This window comes from Hemicordylus capensis, chromosome 1, assembly GCF_027244095.1.
Source record: "Hemicordylus capensis ecotype Gifberg chromosome 1, rHemCap1.1.pri, whole genome shotgun sequence".
NCBI lineage: Eukaryota > Metazoa > Chordata > Lepidosauria > Squamata > Cordylidae > Hemicordylus > Hemicordylus capensis.
In genome coordinates, this window is record NC_069657.1 from 400,365,177 (window position 1) to 400,392,372 (window position 27,196).

Sequence of the window (27,196 nt, forward strand, 5' to 3'; positions counted from 1 at the left end):
AAGACATTTGAAGGGTCACAGTTGCCTATCTGCTCTCATGAGAGCAGAATTCTCAGCACTTCGCTAGACTACAGTTACCAGGATTTCAAAGGCAAGCTGTCTCAATTCGTTGTATAAAATCTCCGTTTGTAAGCACAGATGGGGTCAGAGAGATCTCACGTGATGATGTGACCCAAGAGACCTGAATTCTAAACATCCGTGCTGATTGCTGGGCCATAAAACAATGGGATCACACAGACACCTACAGTAGCCCTCAAAAATGTAACTCTGGCCAGATTCAAACAATATATGGAACTGCGGGTCTTGTTACGGTCCAGGCCTGATTTATATACTAAATATGCTCATTAGCTAGCATACAAAATTAGGCCTGGCTCATAGTGTCACCAAATGACCAAGTTCTTTTATATGGTGACCATGTAGGATCTAGGCACATGGAAGAAAGGAGATCAACCCAATCCTCAAAGATTCAGTGGGCTTTATTGAGTATAAAAGAATAACAACCTTAATTCTAGTTGAGCAGAGAGCAGAACACTCTATCAATATTACCAACAGTATTTAAACAGAACATCCTAGCCAGTACCAATATTCAACCAGTGTTCCTAACTAACATAATTCAGATATAGATATAGCCTAACATAATTCAGATATAGACAGAAAAGGGGGGGGGGGTAAGGAAGGCTGAGGGCTGGCATGGTTTTGGGGGGATCAGGAATTAGTAGAGGGAAAGGGGGGAGAGAAGAAGGGGAAGGGATGAAGGGATCTAAGGCTTGTAAAGGCAGCATATTACCAGGATCAGAGAGACTTGAAAGCGGTGGGTCTCTTCAGCTGAAGGAGCGAGGCTCTTGGCTGGAGACAGGAGTTTTAGCATTTGCTCAGACCATGACTGAGAGTCAGAGCACCATGGCTGGGGAAGTCTTGACTTCTCACTGCGCAGTAGAAGTCACAGACAGCTCCTGTCCATGGACAGAGTTTCTGCTTGTTGCCCCACGGCTTAGCAGCAAACCCTGGAATTGCTTGTAGGCACAGCTTGCCCGTAGGCACAAGACTGCTTGTAGGAGACAGTTCCTGTCCATGGACAGAGTTCCTGCTTCTAGCCCCGCGGCTTAGCAGCAAACTCTGGCATTGCTGGTGAGTAGATCTTGCTTGTAGGCACAAGAATGCTAACTCTCTGTCCAGTAGCCTCATTCTTTATAGTGTATTTTCCTTTGATCTATTCAAATCTCATCTTTTCCTAGGTCCCCCCCAAAAGGGTGACAATGCTGTTACCTTCTGGACAATGTCTTTTAATTATTCAGGATATTGGCCAGTCCAGAGAGATCTGAATCTCATCTTCTGTAAACTGTGCACTTAGGAATGGGGGGAACATTGCCCAAAGCAAATCTGCATCACTGAGTTGCAAATGGGTCCCTTCCCAAAAGGTGTTTAAAGTCAGGAGTAAGTGAGAGAATTAGTTCTATTTGTGTGAGACAGCAATTACATTATTTCTTGTGTACCTCTATCTAGTGTGTAATTATAACAAGAGAATATTTAAAGTAACATAAAAAGGGGTACATGTGTGAGACGAGTTAATCAATACATTTGACTAAGGCAGAAGCATCCTGTCAGTGAGGTAAGAATTAAAGTCTACAGGTGTTTTCTTTGTATGCATTTACCTATGTTGAATCTCTGTAGAGAGCAATTGAGTTAATCGTTGACAAGGATTAACGCTGACTTCTTGCAACAGGAGAGGGGAGATCAGCCTCTGGCCTCTTCCACAGACATTATCTGGTAGTGAGTCACATTTTAGCATTTGGATATAGCATTTAGCATTCAGGCCTGGCTTTTGTACTCCCTTGAGTATCCATTTCACAATACAATGCTGGATTGCTTCCTCCTTCACAGAGCAGTTGACCTGGGTGTCAGTTCACCTTGAGTCCAGGCCTTAATTGAACTCTTAATATAAAATGAAATTAGACATAGGCCTGAATTCCACATACTTCTGAGTTGGTACCTTTTAAGTCTAAGGTTGGGGTACATACATGTGCCCGTAACAGTCTGGTGGACCTGCAGCTCCTCTCCCACCCGCTCTCCCGTCTGCATTCAGACCTATAGCAAGACTGCAGAGAGTCAGGGGAGCTGGCTGTGCAGGCTTCCTTCTTTCCTGAGGGACAGACTGTGCAGCCAATAGGGGCTGGAGCAAGAGAGGAGGAAAACTGGCTTTCTTCTGGTTGGAGGAAAGCCTAACTTGAGTAGCCAGATCGGATGGAACAAAGGTGCTGCCGAAATGTAGTTACTGGTAGTGTAACCCACTACAAAGCGAAGGTAACAATTGGAATTAGGGGAGGGAGACCACAGGTCGATTTTTCCTTCTTAACTACAGCTCCCCAGGTTCGGATGTTTGGGTAGCAAAACTGAAGGTGAATTGACCTTCCATATGTTGTCTGATTCCGGCTTTTCTTTGCTTTAAAGCTTTATTCTCCATTGTTTAAACCATGGGTTGACAGACTTGGCCCTCCAACTGTTATTGAACTGCAACTCCCGTCATCTCCAGCCACAGTTGTGATTGAGGATGATGGAGTCATAGTTCAACAACATTTGGAGGGCCAAGGTTTCCCACCCATGGTTTAAATATGTGAGGTCTGCTGTAAATACTATCAGCATTGTTTGCAACCAATTAACACAGTTGACTAGGATCTAGAGGAAGAGAGCTGGTAGTGCACATGAATTGTCCCCTTTGCTAAGTAAGGTCTGCTTGGTTTGCATTTGGATGGGAGATTACCTGTGAGTGCTGTAAGATATTGGAGGATGGGGCTACAGCTCAGTGGTAGAGCATGCTTGCATGCAGAAGGTCACAGGTTCACTCCCTCTGGCAACTCCCGGTAGAGCCGTGAGAGTCTCCTACCTGAAACCTTTGAGAGGAGCTGCCAGTCATTGCAGACAGTAGTGAGCTAGATGGAACAATGATCTGACTCTGTATAAGCAGCTTCCCTATTGCTTGTGTGTGTTTGTTTGCTGTCCCAAAGACAAGCTTTCCTGATTCCTGACTGATTATCCTATTAATCACCATAGGGCTTACTGATTGCTGTTTTTCCTGGTTTTGAGCATATTTCCTGCTAGTCCAGCTCTTTAAAGGGGTACCAATCCCAGTGTTTTTCATCTGTTGCTTCCCTGCTCCCCAGTTGCTGCCGCCATGGCTATTAGTTAGAAGGGCTTAGGACAGTTCCTATTACATCAGTAATAGGATAGATTACATCACTAGCTAACATGGAATTTGTGCATGTGTGGTCTCCATACATCGAAACAGCCAATTATCCACCCTGTGGCTCCCCCCACCCCCCGTTCTCTAAAACTAGTCCAGAGTTAGCATCCACTATAGAAAAGTCATAGGACCGATGGGAAAAGCTGAACTTAAAAATAGCACGGCTCATAGTGAATTCCCTCCCCTTCTTTCTCTGTGCTCAAACATTGCCTGCGTTCTTTGCAATCCACAGGGCAATTTCAGAATGGTTGGGAACTATATTCTGCTATATAGAAACTTGGCAATGCCTGCCTATTCACTTGGTGGCATGGAAGGAACTGCTGTTTCTTCTCTCTGGAAGAGGTCCTGATTAATTGGTTACTTCCCCCACCCCCATTTTGTGTGTATGCACATTGTTCATTAGACTTAGGGAAAACAATAGTCCTACATAAGTATTATGAAAAGGGCAACAGTCAATGTGTGGAGGGTAGGAGACAGTGTTCTCTCTAATCCTTTTCATCTGTGTGCAGAATGAGTTTTGTTCTGGGCGGCAATATCAAAGGCAGTTTGTGCGCAGATGCATTCAGAGTGGAGCCTTCCTGATTCAGCCTGAGTGGGATCTAAAATTGAGGGAGCGGATATCAAAAAACGTGAGTGTGCACACGTTTGCATGCCTTAGAGGGAACACTGGTAGGGGACAGGCATGCGCCAATTCACCATGGCCCACACTTCTTCGCTCTGCCCGCAACACTCACCACTTTCAGTGCTTGTCTGTAGAGGCAAGTACTGGATACTGGAAGAATTTCTCCCCACATTCCAGAACCATTCCCATCTGTCATTTAGTCTGCTTAGCAACTGTCTTACATCAGCCTGTATTTTGGTCTGGAGATTCTGCTGACACCTTATATAGGAAGTTGCCTTAGACTGAGTGAGACCTTTGGTCCATCTAGCTCAGTATTGTCTACACTGACTGGCAGTGTAGACTGGCGCTCCAAAGTTTCAGGAACGAGTTTCTCCCAATGCTGCCTGGATATGACACCTGCGGCCTTCTGCACACAAAACAGATGCTCCAGCAGTGAGTCATAGCCCCATCCATTTAACCTGTGCTTGAGTTGCAAGCCTTCTCACCAAATCAATTATCCCGTGAAAAGTGTTCTTAGCCATCATGGTTACCTAAAGATCCAAGTACAGCAACAAATTCAGGAACTGAAAGTCTGAGTGACTATCAAGGCTAAACCCTGCCTGAAGATGGTTTCATCTTACAAGGGTGCTTAGCAGTTCATTCCAACAACTGAGATCATATTGATTGTATCCCACCCAGTGGTCCCTCTAATGTTTTTCACCTCTGTGCGGAATGAATTTTGTTCTGGGTGGCAGAATCAAGGCTCTGTGTGTGCACATGCATTCAGAATGGCACCTTCCTAATTCAACCTGAGCGGGATCTAAAATTAACTGAGTGGACATCAGAAAATTTGTGAGCATGTACACATGCGCACACCTTAGAGGGAACAGTGATCCCACCATCTGAAGTTCAGTGAGTGGGGACTCTAGTATGGGCCTTTTTGAATGTAGCAATTAGATTGTCAAATGTCCTTTCCAGAGAGGCAGATATGGCTACTTTGCTGCTTGTGTTTCAACAAGCAGCTAAAAATGTGACTTATTGAGAGCATTTGGCCTGGATTAATTTTGTATGCTGGTGTTGTAAATCATATTGCTTAATCTTTGAAAATCTGCTTGGTAGCATCCAGATGATGTTAGTCATGACTAAATCCTATTACAATTAATGGGACTTAAGTTAGTAATGACGCTTTGCTTTGTAAAGCAACAGCTCTGAGATATAGATTTGCAGGAGGAGTCCGCACTGCTACCCAAGGGAATATACTTAGGTTCTCAAATTTTTAACTATAAACCAGCTGAATATTTAGACCAGATCTTGGTACCAAAATTTAGGAGATTTCTGACCCTCACGTGACTGAATATTCTCCCTTCAGCAGTACTTAATGTTAAATTCAAACTACTTCCTTATGGTCAGCGCTGTTGTTCCTGCGGCTCAGGAGATATAGAGTCTATCACCCATGTTATTCTTTATTGCCAGTTTTATAAGGACACTCGCACCAAATTTATTGCTCTTATTTTAGCCATTCTGGTCACACAGACCAATTTTGTTTGGAAATTATGCTGGCCAGTTTTAAACCTGTAATTTCAGATAATATGGCAAAGTTCTGTTTTGTGGCGTCGAAGCTCCGTAAAGACTGTATAAGTAATTTGAACAGTTTGTGATTTTGTAAACTTTTGAAATTCTTGAATTTTTTTTAAATTAATGCTATTAATTGTTATTGTTTGTTAATTTGGTCTGTGACCGCAATAAACATACTACTACTAAGTTAGTAATGACTAGTAATGATTTAGGTGGTGTTCAGTCATGACTAGCTAGTGCAGATGCTGCCCATTGCTTTTAAAACATTTGTCCTGTAATCTGCTTTGAGGGTCTCTGATGAAAAATGGGATATAAATGTCTTAGTCCCACAATATATGGGGACCCAGCTTTGTGAACCCATGTTTTTGTCCCCTGCTAACTGAGTAAAGAGGCACATTTTAATGTGGTGATTCCCTTTATTTAGCAGGGGGAGAGCAACTGGCCCTCTCCAGCCCCAGCACAGCATCCCTCCAGTGGCTGTTGATGATGTCTGTCTTATGTTTTGGGGTTTGTTTGTTTTTTAAAGACTGTAAGCCCTCTGGGGACAGGGAGCCATTTTATTTATTTATTTTATCGGTGGTGCTTTGATTCAAACGCAAATCGAATCAGCCCTAAACAGGCCAATTAGATTTGGACTTGATTCGATTGGAATTTGAATCTGAATCGATTTTACCCGTATGGGGGGAGGAGAGTTGAGAGGCCATTTGAGGGGATAGCCCAGTTTTGGGGTGTTTTTTTTGCTACCACACTGATGTTTTTGCGCAAAACACTGGCGTTCTAGCTAAAAGAACGCCAGGCTATCCCTTTAAATGGCACATGCACAGAAGCCATTGAAAGGGTTAGGTCGGTGTGAGCAGGCCTGCCACTGTGAGCTCTGCGGTTACCACTCTCAGGTGCAGTTCAAAGGTGCCTCCTTGCCTCGTGTTTTTAAAAGCAACAGCTGGCTGGCTGCAGGGGAATGGAAGATTAGGTCGCTGCCTCCCTCCCCCCCCTTGCTGCGGGCTCTGCACAGAGGCTCCCCTTCTCCTCCCTGCCCCTCCCCCATACAGGTCAAATTTATTTGGATTGATATGAATCGAATTTGACTTCTCGCACATTCTTATCGGCCATTGCCCCTAGCCGCTTCATGCTCAGTGCTGCCTGAGTTCTATTAGTGGGAGGGGACATGATCTCTGTGCCATCATTTTCAGGAAGGTCTATAGTAGTAGTGGGGAGCACTGCATGTGTCATTTTAGACTTGTGCAATTGTATGTGGCCTTTCACCAGAAGGTGGTTTGTGGCCATAGTTTGACTTGATGGATGGCTTCTACAGCCTTTGTTTTATTAGATGCCTCCAGAAAATAATGAATGCCTGTGAAAGAAGGAAAGATAGCACAGGGGAAAGGCTGTTTGTTTCCAGCTTGTGCAGCCAGTAGCTTAAGAGCGCTGGAGAACCATCCAAGACCCACAGCATTGCTTCAAAGCTCCAGTTAATACTGTCATATACAATGAAATGTGCATAATCCCCTTCTGTTTCTATCAGAAAATGACTGGCTTGTGTGATGAATTTCAAAAGTCCCAGGTTATTAATACAGCAGAGGCAAATGGGATGAGAGCCTGCCAAAGGCTGTCTTCTTCCACAGTTAACAAATGACCTCATTGTGGTTTTGATCTGTTGGAGTTCATGAGACCACGGATTTCCAAGATTTCTCTTGGAGGGTGCTTGCCCCACGATGAGGCATTTATGTTCCTCTCTGGGTGCCTGGCTTTTATGGTATAAGCATACTTTGGGGCTGTGCCGCCGTAGAAAGCGGATCGAGAGCTGTATTCTGGAATGGGCTGTGACTGCATGCCTGAGCAACGTGCCAATAGTTGAATGAAATGAAGAAGCTGAGGGGAAATGGCTTGCAGAACTCTGAATCCGTGTTTCCTGATAGGAAGCCTACAGGCACATTGGGTCCACTCAGCCTCTCTGAAGATAGCTGTCAGATACCCTGACTAAATTACTCCATAGTACTTCTCAAGATTTACTCTAAAGGACTACTGCATTTCAGTAGGATTCCCTCTAGTAAATTTAGTCTGGATGTCAGTCTCTGTATCAATTTGTACGTTTCCCTCTGTTATCTGCAAAGGTCTACATCCCAGTGGAGGGCTCATTACCAGTTCTTCCCACGACCCCAACCAGAGCTGTCTACGCCCTGCTACTCTCCCTCTTTGCTTTTATTGCCTGTTGACTGACACTCTTTGAGTGTGGGTCTAATGACAAGAGGGAAGAGAAGCAGTAGTGACCTACACTTGCTTGGTCCTCTCCCTCGGGGCAGTGGTGTGGATTGGGCCCTGAAGGAGATAGACAGCAGTGATGGTGGTGAAGGGTGCCATGCCCAGACCTCCAAAACAACCACCACAACCCTGAACCTGGCATTGCATATAGAAGACAATTTTATCAGTAGCTGCCATTTCTAATAGAGACATAAAACAGGACTGGGTAGGTAGCCTTGGCTCTCCAGCTGTTGCTGAGCAACAACTCCCATAATCTCTGACGATGATAAATTGTTGCCAGGGACAGTGGGAGTTATAGTTCAGCACCTGGGAGTTATTCGCACATGGCTTCATGCTGTGGGGTAAATGTTGAGTGAAGCCGCTTCGAATTACACTAGTGGCATTGAAGGAAGCAGCTTCCCTCTGCTCTCGGATTTTGTTCTGGTGCAAGTTCACATGGCATGCCTCCGTGTTTTCCTTCTAGCCAATAGGGGGGGGAAAGAGAGATTTCTAAAGAGCTATATCTGCATTTCTAAAGAGAGTATCCCTCTTATCATACTAATGATCGTACGGCAGTGCCTCTCCCTATTTGCTCCAGTGTTTTCAGAAAAAGTAGCTTAAAACCAGCATTTTAAAAACCTGGAAATAAATCGAGATAAGCTAGAATTGGCATTACAAAGCCCGATTTGTGTGTGGAGTGGGTCCAAGAATCTTGAAGGGACTTCGGGGTAAGTTTAGCTGGAGTGTGAACGCACACACTCTCTTCCGAAGGAGATTTGGAGTAACAGCCCTGTCTGTAAAGCCTCCTGGGCAGTTTTCACCCAAGGCTTTTAGCTCTCATCTCTTCTGGAATGGAGGGTGTGCATTCACATATCAGCCAGATTTACCCCGAAGTCCCTGTGAGCTATCAGGGAGCACTTCACACACGATTTGGGTTTTTCATTGCTCATTAGAGTGCAGTCCTATTTATATCCAGGGTAAAAAAAATCCACTTTTTGCATCGGGGGGGGGCAACTTTGAACTCGCAGTAAGGCCTTGCAGGACAATCTCAGTAAAACCTGCTGTGTTAAAAATGCCCTGGAGAGTCAGGGTTGCCTACCTCTGAGATTGTGCCCCAAATCATCCGATCTAGATACGGGTTGGTCCAATTGGATTAATGCTATTCTAGTACAACCTGTTCCTTTTAGAGAAATTAGATAAAGCCACATCCAGCATTTAACCTATTGAAATGCTAAACACAGCATTTTGGTGTGGTCAAACACATTGGGTGGTGGGGGGATAGATTTATTTAATTTAGGTTTTCCCACCTTATCCATATTAATTGTGAGATGGCTTGATGCAAGTTTAGACACTTCCACTGCTGGTTTAATATGCATGCTTTTAATAGGCATCTTTTTTTCTGATGGTGGGGGGAGGGAGGTTTATAGACCTATGGCAAATCTCCCCCAGCTTTGCCTGTCACGATTCTGTCAATAATGCAACTGGGAAAAATATCTTAACCATTGCATGTTAAGTCTTAGAAATGATTTTCTGCATTTGGCTATATGTTGTTTCCACTACACTCACCCACCCCCAACCCATCCCCTGTTTGGGGCCCAAACTTTACACCAAAAGTAATCTCACTGAATCAGCCATTCCAATCTATTGTGAAATGTGTCCATGCAGTGATGTTCTGATACGAGTGTTCCCTGAAAAGTGCTTGTGGGATTTGGCCATTGGCTTTGGATAGTGCGTATGCGAACGGGAGATGCAGAACAGTGTCGCCAGCAACTGCATTTTTTTAATGGGCCATATGGGGTAGCTGAGCATTTTCTTTCCCCTTTTTTAACGAAGTAGATAGGCTGATAAGCTTTGTTGCCTGTTCTGGTTCCTGAAGATGTTGTTTATTGCAGTTTGTTTTTGCACGTAGCTTCCGATGCATCTGAGTTGCAGTCCATGAGTTCCGATGCTGTGTGTACTTTGGGGAGCCTTCAGTGCATGCAATGGAAAAATACTTGCGTGCAAGCAGAGCCTTTCCTTCCTAGAAAAGAACAGGATGTCCCTGAGCGTGTGGGGCTTTGGATTGTGTGGCAGTCCATGTCTATGTGTATTTGAGCCCTTGAGAAGGAATATGATAGATTGTCTGACCAGACCTGAGCTCTGCTTCTTGTGGCTTCTAAAGAACTGACCACCACCACTGTTCTTGCTTCATTCTTTGAGGAATGGCATTTCATGTCATGGCCACCTACTTTAGAGCTGGGTATCTCCCCCTGGTTCTTAAATATGGAATGTATGAGAGCAGGTTATAGTTACTCAGTGGCGAGGGGGCATGTTCTCAGAGACAGTATACTGTCCATTGCTTCCTTGAAGCTTCCTTCTGTTGCTTTGAAACCAGTCCTAGAGTAGCAGCCTGGCTCCATGTAAGTCTTGCTCTCAGATGTATCCTGCATACAGTTAAAATGTGGCTTGCCTTGTGAGTAACTCGCTCTTGTCCCAGGTAAGACAAAAGAGTGAGGGCCGAGCTGGTCAGATGCGTTGAGACTGATGGGAAAGAGCCCTAAGGAAGAAAAATGCCTCTGGCTGCTTTTGCTGGTCTGCCAGTGTGGGTCTGCATTACGAGGCTGTAAATGCGCGTGCACACACACACACACACACACACACAACACACACACAATCTGTTTCCTTTTGTAATGTACCCCCCACACACACACACACCTTAGACTTAAATGTGCAACGCAGAAGTTTGTGGAATATAGGCCTGTGTCTGATTTCATTTCATTATTAAGAAATGAAATCACACCTAAACTCTGGGTGATCTGCCTGCTCGGCCTAAGGGTGAGACATTCCAGCATTGCATTGTGAACTGGATACTTAAGATAACACAAAGGCTGGGCCTGAGCTAATCAATATGCTAAAATGTAACTCACTATCAGATAATGTCTGTGGAAGAAATCTATGTTAATCATTTTTCAATGATTGGCTCTGCCATGCCCCAAGGGGGATTACTCAGTTGCTGTCTATAGAAATTCCATCCTGGGAGAACACCTGTAGATTTAGTCTTTCCACTAACACTTGCTTCCCACCCCCCCTTCCTGAGTGCACAGATTTCAGAAGATGAGATTCAGAATTCTCTGAACTGGCCAATATCCTGAGTAATTAAAAGACATTGTCCTGAAAGTAACAGCTTTGTCACCCCTTCTGGGGAACCCAGGAAAAGATGAGATTTGTATAGATCTAAGAGAAAATACACTATAAAGAATGAGGCTTTTTGAGACAGAGAGTTCAGCAATCTTGGCCTACAGCAATGCTGCTCACACGCTTGCCCAGGGTTGGCTGCCCAGCCGTGGGGCTAAGCAGGAACTCTGCCCATGCTCAGAGGCTATGACTCTCACTGCGCAGTGAGAAGTCAAGGCTCCCCAGCCATGGAGCTCTCAGCTATGACCTGAAGCAACTGCACAACTCCTGTCTCCGCCAGCGCCTCACTGCTTCAGCTGAAGTGATTCGTCTCTCTCCAGCCTCGGATCCTGGTAATATGCTACAAGCCTTGGGAATTCCCTTCATCTTTTTCCCCACTCCCTTCTCTTTCCCCCCTTTCCTGTACTAATTACCCCAAAACCATGTCAGCCCCCAGCCTTCCTTCTCCCTCCCCGTCTTTTCTGCCTGTATCTAAAACTGTACTAGGCTCTAGGAAGATTTAAGTGCACACACATATTTAGTTAGGAACACTGGGTGGAATATTGGTGATGGCTAGAATGTTCCATTTAAATACTGTTGCTAATATTAATAGAGTATTCTGCTTTCTGCTTTGCTAGATTGTTGCTAAGCCTTTTATATTCAATAAAGCCCATTGAATCCTGTTTGAGTGGTTTGCATCTCCTTTCTTCCTTGCGCCCAGATCCAACATGGGTCACCATATAAAAGAACTTGAAGCCAGACCTGATTTTGTATACTAGCTAATGAGCATATTTGGTATACCAATCAGGCCTGGTCTGTAACACTTTCATGAGATATGTCTATGTTAGGAAGAAGCACCTTTCCCAGCTGGGCCACTCTAGGGAGCCCAAGTGTAAACTCTGAGGACATGGCCTGGAAGATAATTGGTCCCAGCCAATAGCTCAGATTCCTAAGCTCTTCTGTCATTCTTTTCTAAACAGTGGCACAGGAAAAAAAATGTTATCCCGCTTGCTAAAACTCTATATTTCAGTCTGATTACTGCAGAACATATCATTTTCTGTTGGGTTTTATGCTGTGGCCAGTTGCTATTTAGAGCAGAAAAGTGAGGTTGGTGCTCAGATTCCACAGTGAGAGGTGGACATCTTTTGAGCCCCAAAGCACGGAGACCCATCAGAACCTCTTGTGTTTTGCTTTCACATTCCTCTTTCCTTTCTGTGTCCTGTGAAAGCTTGTTAACATTTTTGTGGGCCCCACTTGTGCTTGGGCCCTCTGTCGATGAGAGATGTGGCATGTCCACTTTGTAATGAAATGGGAATCTTTTAAAATCTCATTTACACATTAATATGGAAAAACGTTTCAAGCCCTTTCAAGTAGGAATTTGGACCAGGGAGCAATTTTTTCAGGGGATGCAGTGGGGTAGTCAGGCAAACCTGCAATTACGACTTCATCCACTTTGACATTTGGAGTCATCATTGCATTGCATAGTGAGTAGAGGTTCCTAATGAAAGTGAATAGTGCAATGCCTGTCTCTGTAACATTTCTAGCTTCTCTGGGTTAGGAACATAGGACTATCATAGGACTATCAGACCATTGGTCTATCTAACTCAGTATTGTCTTCACAGACTGGCAGCGGCTTCTCCAAGGTTGCAGGCAGGAATCTCTCTCGGCCCTATCTTGGAAAAGCCAGGGAGGGAACTTGAAACTTTCTGCTCTTTCCAGAGTGGCTCCATCCTCTGAGGGGAATATCATACAGTGTGCACACTTCTAGTCTCCTATTCATATGCAACCAGGGCAGACCCTGCTTAGCTAAGGGGACAAGTCATACTTGCTACCACAAGACCAGGTCTCCTTGCATGTGAAACATTGCTGTAGGTCGCTTCACACTTTACATACTTTAGGTGCACACCTAAGATGTTTGAAGTATACACCTGAACATATAAAGTGTTGGTGTAGCAGAAGGGTATGCAAACATGAGTATCATCCAGTGCATTTGCCTAGTGGCTGTATTTTGGCTGTTGAATGGACACTCGGTAGCTTGTCTTAGCTCTGGATAATGTGTGAAACAGCCCTGTATTACATGCTGGATATCTATGATTTGGAGTTGTGTGATGCTGTCTCTGGTGGAAATTGAGCATGCTTGTTAGGGATGTACCGAAACATGATTCAGTGCCTGAATCGCAGAGACATCCCTTTAAAAATGAGGGCTTACACAGCCTCTTTGAAGCGGAGGAGAGCAGGTCCTCCAATTGCCTGGTGCTCCCCTCAGCTATGCGCATCGGCGGGGCATCTCCCAGCTGCCCCTGCATGATGCCAGCACACAGAGGCAGATGGGACACTGTGCACAGGCATGGCTTGGTGGGAGTGCTGGGATTATGTCAATCGTGGTGATCGGAGGAGGAGCAGGTATGGATCTGCTCTCCCCGGCTTTAAATGGGCTGTGTAAGCCCACATTTTAAAAGGGATATGCCCATGATTTGTGTGCCAAGTTGCATTTCAAGCAATTTTTGTTGCCTCTGCTCCATAAGAGGCTTATAAGGCTTTCTGGAAGGAATGTGGACAAAATAATAGAAAGTTAGCCTTGGAAGAAGCCTTGCAGATCTCCTAGTCCAACCACCTGCTCAGTGCAGGAAATGGCTGTGTTATGATTGACAGATGGCCACCCAGTCTCTGTCTGAAAACCTCTAGAGAAAGGAGAGGCCACTGCTGCACAAAGCAGACTGTTCCGCTGTCGGACTGTTCTTGCCATTAGGACACTTTTCTTAATGTTTAGCCTAAATCTGCTTCCTTGTAATTTCAATTCATTGGTTCTAGTACTTTCCTCAGAGAAAGCAGAGATGAGGCAAGATCTTGCCAGCTTTACTGAGGCCATGATAATCTTTGACGCATAAAACTCAATTGTAAAAAAAGTTTGTTTGGGTGTATGTGTTACCTTATTAGCTCTTTGCTTTGCTTTCTTCTTCATTTTTTGAAAATCCGTTTTCCAAAGTGAAGTCAGGCAATTCCATTTATTTAAATTCCTGTTTAGATGAGCAATTCAGTTTGACTTTATATGGTTACAAAGAACAGAGTCTTCCCAACATTTGCACTGAGTTAATAATAAAGCAGGAACTGTAAGCTCCTCATTCTCTAGCAGTGCCCTGTTTTCCTCATTGGGAGGGTTTATTACTCTGGGTAATCCGGAACATTTCTTGAGAAGCCATATTCGCTTGTTATTTGTACAGCCAAGTACAATGTTCTTACCTGTGGTTTCTTTAACCCCTCTCTGTTTTCCATTTGTATTTTCCTTCCTTTCTTTCTGTGGTTGGAGTTGGCATTGCTGAATGTCTGGGGGCAATTTAAACAGAGATCCTTGCAAAACTAGCACCAGAAACAGGAGCCAAGCTAGAGAGGCACAGCTATAGTAAGGCATTGCCGCCAGAGCCACAAAAGGACCAGTGGCCCCTCCTGTCTCTTAACAGAGCTCAATGCCAGATGTTTCAAAGAAAAGCAGAGCTTTAGCCACAATAATACTGACATTTCACTCACTAGTGCAGCTGTTACAATTCTTACGGGTTTTAATGCTTGTTTTGCACCAGCAAGCATCGTGCAGGACAAAGGGGTGACACATCTTTGAGGAAGTGCTTAAATTATAAACCCTCTGGGATGACATCACTCAACACAGATTAACTGTGTTCTGCTAACTTAACACACTCTTTAAGCATTCTTTCATGTTCACAATCAGAGTGGCAAGAGAGTTCCCCCAACTGTTCCGTTCAGGGGCATTGGTGAAGTTTGGATTCCAGTGTATTGAGTGCCGAACCATGACATCATAGATCCTCCAGACTGATGAATGTGGTAAGCAAAGGGTGTACACAGCAAATGAGGGGAAAGGCTTGATGATAAGAACACTGGGTAAGGGAAAGTCCCCCAAAGATGAGGCTGACGGTCATTAAAGAAGGCTTGTTTGCTAAGGACAATCACCTGACTTCCTGTAATGCAACATGGAGTAATGCAATCCTCCAGAATAAAAAGCAAACAAAAAACCAGCATTTCTAAGAGAGGAAGTAATGATGTATTCCAGGAAATTTTGAAGCATTTCTTAGTGATATGCATTGTAATGATTGTCTCATGTCAAAACTGGCACGCTTTGGCACTGCAACTTGAGCTCTTATCTAACTCTTCCTTTTTCTTTTTCTATTATTGTTTTGGAGGGCATTGATATTGGAATTATTTGTGTATTGGATATGGGCATAAATTTGATGTATGATTTGAGAGAAAACCTGTACAATAATTTAGGGTGAGGGTAAATGAATATATTATCATCAACATTATCATCATTACGTTCTTGTATGTTTTATTTTGAATGCTAAAATTTGGAAATGTATGCTCAGGAAATTCTTAGTACCCATAATCTAGCATGTATTTAAATCCAAATTGAAAGTTCTGGGGTCTCTGCCCTCTTCTTCCTCCTCCCTCCTCCTCTTCCTTTGCAAAAGTTCCTTGCAAAGGCCCTCTTCTGCTGCTTGCTTGCTAATGTTGTAGCCTTAGGACTAGTTCATGCCATTACCAAAGCAGCATGAAAAACCACATCTCTGTGGTTTGGTTCCATGTTGCCTTGGTAACGTGGAAGATCCAATCACACAGAAGCCCTACTAATGTCAGAATTTCTATGCCAAAAAAGATGAAGCACTCAGACATTACCACCCTCAGTCAGCTAGGGGTGGTAGCATATGAAGTAACGATGAATGTGATCACAACTTGCAAACTATCTTGAGACAGTGTGGAAACAAATGGGCATTAGAGCACCAGTTTTTCAAGGGCTCTCACACTGCCTAAATAATGTATGAATGAGAACTTCACCTCCTGCTTTTTTGTTCAGATGATTTGCAGACCCCCAACTAATAAGCAGGTCAACCACAACTATTTCCCACAGTTCAGATATAGCAGACTTTCTCAGTAGTGGCTTAGTGATGTAGCATGACTGTTTGTGGCTTCGAGTCACAGGTTATCCCGTGTGATGTTGCTGTGGTGTAAAAGACCAGTGCTCTTTTCGGCTGTACCCTGGGAAAGATGAACCCACGGCCATAAGAAAGTAGGTTTCTCATGAGACTTCAGTGTGGTCACAGTAATTGTCAGTGCCTGTCCAGTAACGATGGTGACTACACTGGATGAATGTTGGGCGCTCTCAGAGACAGCTATGGTGGAGGAAGAGGAGTGACTCATATTGTTGAATTTGATTAGCTCTGCAGCTCAGTATCCTGACAGTGATAAATGAATGGGAAGGTAAAACTCCCTTGAAAGATGTGGGAAAATGTCAAGGATAAACTAGTATTTGTTTTCTTGCTGTCTCTCAACAAAAAGACCTGTTATTGCACAAAAAAGATAAACTAAAAGCTAGTAAACAGAAAAACATAAGACGTTTCGGTGTAACACACCATCCTTAGTAACTGAGGATGCTGTGTTACACCGAAACGTCTTATTTTTATGTTTAACAGCTTTTAGTTTATCTTTTTTGTGCAATAAAAGGTCTTTTTGTTGAGAGTTGGAGTTAATATGTGCATTGCATTTCTGACATAACAACTTTTTCTTGCCAAAGTTGTATTGTTCAAATACATTGTGTGTGAGCCCTTTCTAAAAGTATCATTGAAGGAATTTGTTTCAGTGTTTCCCTAAGAGTTCAAGAGGATATATGGAGGCAATTCTCACAATCACTAGGGTGTGTGGGCAGGCCGGGGTGCGGAAAGCAGGGTATACCTTACCTTCCTCACAGACCATCAAGGGGGAGGTGGTGGGAGTACACACATAGGTAGCCTTGCTCTGTGAAGCATGGAACAGGGCAGAGGGATTCGGGGTTGGAAATTGTTGTTTGCAGCCTACAGGCATCCCACAATGCAATGCGAGGCACACATGTTGCATTGGGGGATTCCCCCGTCAGACGGGTGCTCTGAGTTGGGTTGAACTCAGCCCAAGGAGACAAATGCTACTCATTACCACTACTGAGTAGCATTTGTCTCCTTAACATAACACACCCTTAACATAAACTAGCAGCTGGGTTTGTTTAGAGTGTTAGCGGGCAGGGAGTGGAGGAATCCGCGAGGATCCCGCCCCTTCTCACGACCAGCCTAACCCAGGCTGCACCACCTCAGGATGGGTTAGACTGACAGGGGCATAGCAAGGTTGGATTGGGCCCAGAGACAAGATTTTAAAATGGGCCCCCTCCTCACTGATGCTCAGCTCATGAAGTAAAGAAATCTTAAATGAGGCTGAATAGTGGTAACAAAAAGCATAGTAAAATTTATTTCATATATCTCCTATGAGCCACAATAGAACACCATCCTAAATTATTTTTAAAATGTTTTGTAAATTGTGGATGATGCAAGTCATGTAATGGTACTAGAGGAAGACATGCTGTTCTGGTAGCTCCAGGTCTTCACACTCACATCAACTTCGGAGGATGAATACAACTGAAGGAAGCCCGGACGGGTGCGTGGCTGGGGGAGTCAATCATGTGACTTGCCTCTGGGGGGCCCCCAAGGCAGTGGGCCCCCAGACAACTGTCTCCCCTTGCCCTGTTGTAGTTACTCCCCTGACTGATCATGAGAACAGCCTCATGTTCTGTTCATATACGACTCCAATGAGGAGTATATTGACCAGTCACTAACAAAGGAAGAATAATGTGTCGTAATAGCCATGGCCAGAGACAAGATTTTGGGTAAGATGGGGTGTTTCAATTTTTATAACTCATGAATGATGCTCTTAGATCATGTCCTTGTTATCTTTAAGAGTGCCACTAGGAGCCCTGTTTGTGTGGAAGGTTTGTGCTGGTTGGCTAGTTGGAGGATCCTACCCAAAATTCTTCATTCATTTGTGAAAATGTGGTGTAATCAAACACTTCAAATACTGACATTTTTACATCCACTTTTGGTTGTTCTTTTTTCTAGTTTGAAGATCCCAGCACACTTGAGTTCTGTTCAGAAAAATGTTGTTCTGCTTGTTCTTTTGTTACAAAGAAGCAAATAGGGTGAGAGAAAATCTAAATATTAAAGATATATGTTTGTACAGATTGGAGGGAAACAGGCCTGTCAGTTTCTGGGTCCAGTTTAAACTGCTGTAGGTATTAAAGTAATATAAGTACTTTAGGTATTTATGATGTGTTAAAAAAAAAAGGACGTTGTATATCACCTTGAATATATATTCTGCCTTTTTTCTTTTTTTTAAAAAAAAAAGGAAAGGAAAGAGAGAGAAATAAATGCTTTAAATAATAATAGGGAAAACATGAGCAATATGAATTGATTGTGAAATCAAGTTGTGCAGCCCTGCCTTAGTGATCGTTTTCTTGATTACATGACATTCAGTGGCCGTCTTTGACAGTGGTTGATTTGAAGTACAGGGATCATTTAGAAATGAAGATTGCATACTGTCTGGGTTTTTCTAAAAGAAGTTCTCTTTTAAAAATTTCTTTGTGGGAAGCTCTTTTATTTAAATAAATAAAAAGCCACATAAAAATAAAAATGTCTTTTCTAAGCTGTTCAACCGGCATCCCCTGAGAATCAGGCAGATGGGTAAATGCCTGGGGAAAGTACAGCCTATCTCTTTAGGAACCACTTTCCAGCAGTGGATAGATCTAGCACATTTTTCTGAAGCTGGATGCCTTCCACTACTTGCGTTCCATAGCTGGATTCCTGGAGCTGAGGATATCGTTGATGTGGAGTTGTAAACGTAATATTCTTAATGCAGATAATGCAACATACTCTCTTGGAGATTGAGCTGTCCTCTTGTTTAATCATCTGCCTACAACTAGCATGAATTTGTTTGCCCTTTTGGTTATCTGTGTATGCAGAAAACTCAATATGGCACCACCTTGGGTGGCTCATGTTTGGGGTGTTACAGGCGAGCGTTGCTATGGTGATTGAGATCACAATGGGCGAGGTTGGGTTCAAAGGCAAATTTAATCCTTCAGAGCTCAGCAACTGTTGTAACTCAGCACCATAGAGAGAGCATATATTTAGGGTCAATGCTCATCTGATATGCTGTCTGTGCTTCGTTCCTTAGCAATAGAAGAATGTGATCATGCAGTCACTCTTATTGTTGATGATCAGGCTCTGAATAGTAGGGTGAAGGTTATGATACATAGGCAGATACAGTTGCTGCTACCAGGGGTTGTTTACACCCTAAACAGGCAGAAATTTTATACGCCTATTCACTGATGACTCGTTAGCCACAGGCAGGCGGCTTCCACATGTGGACAAATACCAGCTTTAGCCCCAGCAAACAGGCACTGCTGCATCTACAGAAGCCAAAGTTACACAAAGCACAAAAAGTATTACCCTGGAATGTGCAGCGACCTGGGGAATGGCATGCAAACATGAGAGGAGAGCTGGTCTTGCAGTAGCAAGCATGACTTGGCCCCTTAGCTAAGCAGGGTCCACACTGGTTGCATATGCATGAGAGACTAGAAGTGTAAACACTGTAAGATATTCCCCTCGGGAGATGGATCACAATCTGAGAAGAGCAGAAGGTTCCAAGTTCCCTCCCTGGCTTCTCCAAGATAGGGCTGAGAGAGATTTCTGCCTGCAACCTTGGAGAAGCCGCTGCCAGTCTGTGTAGACATAGGAACATAGGTAACTGCCATATACTGAGTCAGACCATTGGTCTGTCTAGCTCAGTATTGTCTTCACAGATTGGCAGCGGCTTCTCCAAGGTTGCAGGCAGGAATCTCTCTCAGCCCTATCTTGGAGATGCTGCCAGGGAGGGAACTTGGAACCTTTTGCTCTTCCCAGAGTGGCTTCATCCTCTGAGGGGAATATCTTACAGTGCTCACACTTCTAGTCTCCCTTTCAAATGCAACCAGGGCAGACCCTCCTTAGCTATGGGGACAAGTCATGCTTGCTACCACAAGACCAGCTCTCCTCTCCGGAGAGACAATACTGAGCCAGATAGACCAATGGTCTGACTCAGTATATGGCAACTTCCTATGTTCCTATGTAACCTTTTCTGCGATGGTTGTGAATAACTGTGCTTGGTGACAGAATTGTAGCTTAATGTTGGCGTTCCTTTACTTGAAAGTAGGCCTGTAGCCTGCCTCAATTTTTTTTGTGGTGGGGATTGCCGGAGTCAGGGTAGGCAAGTTATAAAATGTCCAGTGAAAACAGTCAGCAAGGCTGGGGAGGGAAGGTAATTTTTGTGTGTGGCAGGTACACACTATGCCACCTGCTACGGGCCTGCTTGAAAGTCTGCTTCTTTGCTCTCTGGAGAAAGTTAATATTCAGTGGCCATTGCAAAATCCTTGTATCACATTGTACCTTGGTTACGATTCTGCTTATTGCTGCCCCATGTGGAAGTCTCCAGTATTGCAACAGGCTTTTTAGCCTCTAGACCAGGCCTGCTCAAGTTAGCCCCCACCGCTTTCTGACAACAACTCCCATAATCCACAGGCACAGTGGCCAATCACCAGAGATTATGGGAATTGTAGGCCAACTTCTGCAGGAGAGCCAAAGTAGAGCAGGTCTGCTCTAGACCCTGGCAAGCCCTGCCCTGTAGGATTAACTATTGGCTCCTGTTGCAACAAGAAGGGTACATGTAGCTTCCTATCTGAAGCAAGCCTTTCCTCCGTGTCTCCTTGGTCCTAGTCTATTGTAGCTATTGTTCTGGCTTGACTACTTGGCGTCTTTGAGCCTTGGCGCTGTTCCTGATGCCTGGCTTGTCCTCTGGCTTTCATCCAGCTTTTGACTCTTGACTCAGCGCCAACCTACAGCTTGCTGCATGATCCTGGTCAGCCTACCTGATTCCCGACCCTGGTTTCAACTCTGAATCTCATCCTTTCTTTTGCCTCTTGATTCATGATTGCCTTGCAAGACCCTGCTAGCCCTGCCCTCTGACCCTGCAGCCCTTGGAGTAAACTACCCACAGTTTAGCCTGGATTAGAGTGAAATATCCAGGTGGACATCCTGACTATTGAAGCGTGCAAGCAAGAAGGTTCTGCTGGGATCCTTCATGCCATTTCTCTAGCCCTACTGCATGCCAATTGCTGTGCTGGAAGGAGAAGACTTCCAAGCACTGCTCACACCCTGGAAGCACTCTGCAAGATTGCTGAAGGTCATAGGAACATAGGAAGCTGCCATATACGGAGTCAGACCATTGGTCTATCTAGCTCAGTATTGTCTTCACAGACTGGCAGCAGCTTCTCCAAGGTTGCAGGCAGGAATCTCTCTTAGCCCTATCTTGGAGAAACCAGGGAGGGAACTTGAAACCCATGTTTCTGATCTTCCACAGTGCTTCTGGAGTGCAAGCAGCGCTTGGAAGCAATCCCTATGGTGCCACAGTATGCATGCAGGAGGCTGGTGGGAGGTTGTATCGGCCTCAGCACACCCCTGCAGAACCTCTTTATATGTGACCTTCGGAATGCATATATACATATTATTATTATTATTATTATTATTATTGATTCGATTTCTATACCGCCCTTCCAAAAATGGCTCAGGGCAGTTTACACAGAGAAATAACAAATAAATAAGATGGTTGCCTGTCCCCAAAGGGCTCACAATCTAAAAGAAAAATAAGATAGACACCAGCAACAGTCACTGGAGGTACTGTGCTGGGGGTGAATAGGGATACACACACACACAGAGGAATCTGCCACCTACAGACCCTTGATCCTTCTAGCTCCGTATTGTCCACAAAGACTGGCAGAAGCTTCTCCAAGGTTGCAGGCAGAAGTTTCTCTCAGCCTTGTCTTGGAGACGCCAAGGAGGGAATTTGGAACCTTCTTGCTCTTCCCAGAGTGGCCCCATCTCCTAAGGGGAATACCTTGCAGTGCTCACATGTAGTCTTCCATTCAAATGATGACCAGGGCGGGCAATTCATGCTTCTTATCACAAGACTAAATGTCCTCCCTAGGAGTTATTTGCACATGGCTTCATGCTGCAGGGTAAATGTTGAGCAAAGCCACATCAAATCACACTCGCGGCATTGAGGGAAGCAGCCCCTCCCCTCTGCTCTTGGGTTTGGTTTTTACAAGTTGACAGGGCATGCTTCCGTGTTTTCCTTGTAGCCAATGGGGAGGGTGGGGAGAGAGATTACTGAAGAGCTACATCTGCATTTCAAAGACAGTATCTCTCTTATGATGCTAATGATTCTATGTCAGTGCCTCTCCCTATTTGCGCTTGCGTTTTGAGAAAAAGTAGCTTAAAACCAGCATTTAAAAAACCCCTCAAATACCTCAACATAAGCTAGAATTCGCAAGACAAAGCCCTACTTGTGGGTCCAAAGATCTTGAAAGGACTTCTGGGTAAGTCTGGCTCTTGTGTGAACGCACACACTTTCTCCCGAAGGAGATTCGGGATAGAAGACCTGTCTGTAAAGTCTCCTGGTAATCAGGATTTAGCCACAGGGTCTAAACTTTTTACTTTCACAGTACTGAAGACCTTGCAGTCAAAGCTAGGAAATCCTGTGTCAGTTTGAATGAAGATATCCATGGGGAGGAAGTAAAGGTTGTTCACAAGGTCTATATTGCCTGGCACATAATTTAGAGCAACCTTCTGCTGCTATGTATATCTCCCAGCAGAGCAGTGAGAAACACAGTATTTTTGTTACATCCATTCAGCTGTGAAGATAATTCACACTTCCTTTAAACCAATGATAACACATTAGGGAGTTTTCCATACAAGGTCAAACACACATAACAAACAAGCTTGAATGTCTGGGCAGTAGGAAATTGACATGAGTTCATTGGATGCTCTAGTATGAAAGGTGAGTGCAATCGACAAGTTATATGAATAGAAACATTGCGTATGATGCAGGGGAAGGACCGTAGCTCAGTGGAAGAGCATCTGAGGTCCCAGGTTCAGTCCCTGGCATCTCCATGTAGGGCTGGGAAATATCCGTCTGAAACTCTGGAGGACTGCTGCGAATCAGCATAGACAATACTGAGCTAGTCTCACTTTGTATGGCAGTTTCCTATGTAACCTATGATGTTGTCACAAATATTATATATATATATATATATCAGATGTGAAGCCTTTTCTGTCAGCACAACTTCTTAGTTGGTGCCATTGCACCAGCAAGTGGACTTGATCCCAGATTTGCAGACTCAGTGAAGACTACTGCAACCTTCTGTGGCATGAATTGGGCCAGATCTATACATTTCTGTGTTTCTCAGGACTGTTACCAATAAGCCTTTCCCGGTGCTAAAAGGGGAGATGAAGCATTTTGTGCACATCAAGTGGGGCGACGACGAGTGGGCGCCTTAAATAGAGGAAGGTGGGTCTTACCTGCCCCCCTCTGTTGCGCCTCCACCCTGCCTCACCACTGTGCTGTTGGGATAAATTGCTGTGCCACATGGCTGCAGTGCTGCTCCCAGCAGTCTGTGGGCATTGCCATCACATAAATGGTCTCTGCAAATGCATGGAAATCATCTTGAGTGGTCAGCATGGTGTTGAGTGGTCAGCATGCACAGACACCCTTTTCGTGCTGACTCTGCCCGTGGGCAGCTGGGAGTAGCACTGCAGCCGCGTGGTGTGGTATTTAATCCTGACAGCACCACAGTGGAGGAGTGATGGAGGGGCAGGTAAGACCTTCCTTCCTCCGTTTTAAGACCTTCCTTCCTTCCCCTGCTTGCCGCCCACCAAAATGATTCTGCTGGAGGGCTTAAAGCATTTTGGCGCCTCAAATTAGAGGCACCGAAATACCTCATGCACATCCTGAGCACTAAGCAGCAAGGCTTAATGCTCATGTTCCTCTACCAAGCGAGTTAGTAACAAATAAATAAACATGAGGTATTCACATGCCAAGACCAGGTAGCCTTGAGCCTCCAACACATAATGTGGAAATTGGCTCTGAAAGTAATTCCTTTGAGACTGGGTATTTTTAGCAAGGATAAGAAGTCAATGACTCTGTCTCCTCTGGTAGGGATAGGATGGATGCTGGTAGCTATTCTGCCACACCTGCTATGGGCCAGTATAACATAGCTGTTGCATTGCCTCATGTTAGAGTATTTGTTTTTTTCTTGATGACAGGTTTATGACAGGTCTGAGGAGTACTATTGAGGTAATGAAGATCTAGAAGGCAAGTTGCAGGTGAGGATCTCGGAGGCCTAGATTTTTCTGCTGAAGCTCTGTAGGGCTGGCTCTGTACATTGATTGGATGGGAGACTGCTTGGGAACTATACATCAGCTGTTCTGAACTCTGGAGGAAGACTGGGGTATAAGTTTGAATAAATAAATAAGAAGTCCTAGGAAGAAAGATGGAAGGAACTGGATATGTTTAGCTTAGAGACAAGAATATTTGTAGTGTGGCAGGGGGCTGTTGACATCTTGTCAGTTTTTGATTATTTAAAAGGATGTCGAGAAAGAACAACAATGTTTTGTATCTGTTAAGGATGGGAGAAACAGTGGGCTTAAATTAAGGGGAAGCAGATTTTGATTAAATTTAGAAAGTATTGCTCAAACTATAAGCAACAGAAGGAAGCTCCTGCTTGGAGAGATTCTGGAATCTCCTTCCTTGGAGGTTTTCAAGAAAAGACAGGACAGGACTGCCAGCAATGAATCTGAGCAGATGTTTGCTTGTAAGCAGGTATGTGTGTTCTCTTATCTTTGTACAACGTCAAGAATCCTTTGGCATGTTCACGAATGTGAAATTATGATGTTTGCAGTTAGCGAGTGAGCTTATGGTGTAACTATATATTACATGCTAATGTGTACAAGAAAGACCCAACAGCTGTGTTTTGCTGATTAATGCAAAAACAGCTTTGGGAGGGTGTGGTTTTGAGCAGAGGGACTGTGGAGAAAAAATGATGCTTAATCTTTCAGTGTTGGCTAGAACACCCAACACTGAAAAGTGAAGCATCCTTTTTTCTTGTCGGACATGCTTTTAAATAATCAAAGACTAACAAGATGACAGCAGTCCCCTTTCACACCACAAATAGCAGCCATTTCCCATCAAAATCTCCCAGCTGCTTTTCCACTTGAGAGGTTTCAGGCCCATGTTTGGAAACCCACCTAAAGAAAAATAGATGTCTTTTAGATGCCAGGTAAACACCTCTTTGTTCACTCAGGCCTTTTAAATTTTGATTTTTAACTGATTTTCAACGTGTTTTTAAATTGCTTTGCATTTTATTTTCCCCCCTTTTGTTCTGTTTTGATTGATTGTGTTACATGTTTTTATTTCATGTTTTAATACTGTGTCGGGAGCTACCCAAAGTTGTTGTTGTTGTTATTATTATTATATTGCAGGAGGAAGGGTTTGGAGCAGACAAAAAGCTGGCAAGGAAAAGGGTTGAGCATATTGGTAGTTGTTTAAAAACAGTCATTGGGATTTCATTGCATGTAACATTTCATTACATTACATTTGTGTGTAAGATGTACTTACACACACAGGCTGCCAATAAGGTCTGCAGACCATTAATAATGCAATTCTGGGTTTTGGGAAGTTGTATGTAGGCTCTTTGATTTTCAATATAGATTAGCAAATTGGCCCATTAATAGATAGTTAACTTCTTGGCATTTACTAGATTGAGGGGATTTTGAGTAATAAAATATTAGATTCTTCCACACATGTAACAGTGGCAGTTCCACCAGAATGTGACTTTTTGCTGGGGTGATTCCAGAATGAAGAAAGCATTCTGTAATTCTCTCTGTTGTTTTGAGTGCTATGTTAACATTATTGTTTTGCTTCGGATTGTGCTAGTGATTTTCCTCTGCTATTTTTCCAGCCGTAAAAGAAGGTAAAGAACGATACTAACAGCTGTCTGTTAGACAGCTGTGAGAGATGCTCCTGTCTTGTACATGAGGATAAACTAGGACTCTTCCAGAACTTGCTGAGACAAAATCCATGTGTTCTGCAAGGGCAGTGACAAATTATGTTTTAACGTGTGTCTTCCTGACCAAAGGGGAATCTAAGGGCAGGTTTCATGTCTCAAATTCATGTTGTTTTGACTCAAATGCTGTATTTCAGTCCTAGTGGCTTTCATCCAGATAGACTCCCAAGCATAGTACAATAGAGATTTTGAAAGATTTTGATTTCTGCCACTGTCACTGGTGGACATCTTTAGCCTAGAGAGCTGTCACTATTTTAACAGTGAATAGGGATGATAGTTTTCTTCTGTGGTTAGCACAGCTTGTTAAGCTAACAGGGAAAGATGAAATTCCATTCTCAAGGAGAAAGCTTGCTCCTCCTGCATAGTTCTTTACCTTTGATGTTTTTCTGGGCTCCTGTCCACTTATCTATATTTCTGGCATTCCTGGGTCCCAGAGAGTGGTCACGGGGCACACAATATAGTCACCTTGCTGAAGTGAAGGTGAATTGTGAACTGCCCCGGGACCTTTTTTGTATAGGGTAGTATATAAATGAACTAACTAAATAAATAAGTTAAGCATGTGTTGGTGTGGTTGGTCTTTGGATGGGATACCCATGTATGCCACCTTTTGGGGATGAGACCATAGCTCAGTGGTAGAGCATCTGCTTAGCATGCCAAAAGTCCCAGGTTCTCCTGACCCCGAATCCCAACTGGGCAGCTGGGGATGGGGAGATGGTTCCTGCCACTGTGTTTCTTCCTCTCACACTGCGGGAGCAGTGCAGCCACCCTCCAAAATGGAGGAGGGGGGAAATGAAAGACCCGTGAACAAAAACACAAAATGAAAATGAAAATAACCAGCTCTCAAACACATCTATATAGCATGTAATTACAAAATGCAACGAAAGAATGAGAAACCAGTATATCCAGGTGTCCAAACACAGTTCGAGATGTCTTCAAAAAGAGAAATAGAAGAGTGCATACAGTACAGGTAATGAGTCCTCAAATCCAATTGGAGGAGACAATGTATTCAGTAGGATGTTGTAAATACATGTCGTTCAAATCTTGAATCCTGCATATGAAGCAAGCAAGCAACCTGCTCTGTAATGACAGATGATGACTGGCAATGAGAGACAGGGCACACCAGGGAAAAATCACGATGAAAGACAGGGCACACCAGGGAAAAATCACGGACAGCCACCTCGGGATAAGGAGCTGTTTTGCCGTAGGCTTCATCAGGGGCTGGTTCCCATTAAGACAGGACAACAGTAGAAAAACATTTCTTATACGATCAAATTTCTTTTCCTCGACCCATTTGCTGGGGCTGGTTGCTGTCACATTTCTCTCACCACCTGCTGTTGCACTGCCCACCAAAGCGGAGGCATTCCTCCCCACCTGCTGGAACTGTTTCCATTCCACTACGTTTCTTCTCCCTCCCACTTACTGGGGCTGCTTTCTTCCTCCCACTCAATGATTGGAAGGAAAGGGAGAGACAGTGATGATGATGAATATTTATATATAGCTTGCCAGCCAAAGTTCCCAAAGTAGTTTACACAGAAATAAATAAATAAAATGGCTCCCTGTCCCCAAAGTGCTCACGATCTAAAAAGAGAAACATAAGATA

At 44.0% G+C, this 27,196-nt stretch overlaps 1 protein-coding gene across 6 annotated transcripts in view; it reads left to right on the plus strand.

Annotated features, from left to right (window-relative positions):
- Nucleotides 1-27,196, plus strand: part of DAAM2 (dishevelled associated activator of morphogenesis 2) — a 325,498-nt gene that overhangs the window by 78,247 nt on the left and 220,055 nt on the right. The window contains exon 1 of one of the 6 annotated variants that reach the window (XM_053305382.1): nucleotides 24,338-24,353. The exons of the other annotated variants lie outside the window; for them this stretch is intronic. The gene's annotated coding sequence lies outside the window, so the exon portion shown is untranslated. Of the gene's footprint in view, nucleotides 1-24,337; nucleotides 24,354-27,196 lie in introns of those variants that run through there. 6 annotated transcript variants of the gene reach the window in all.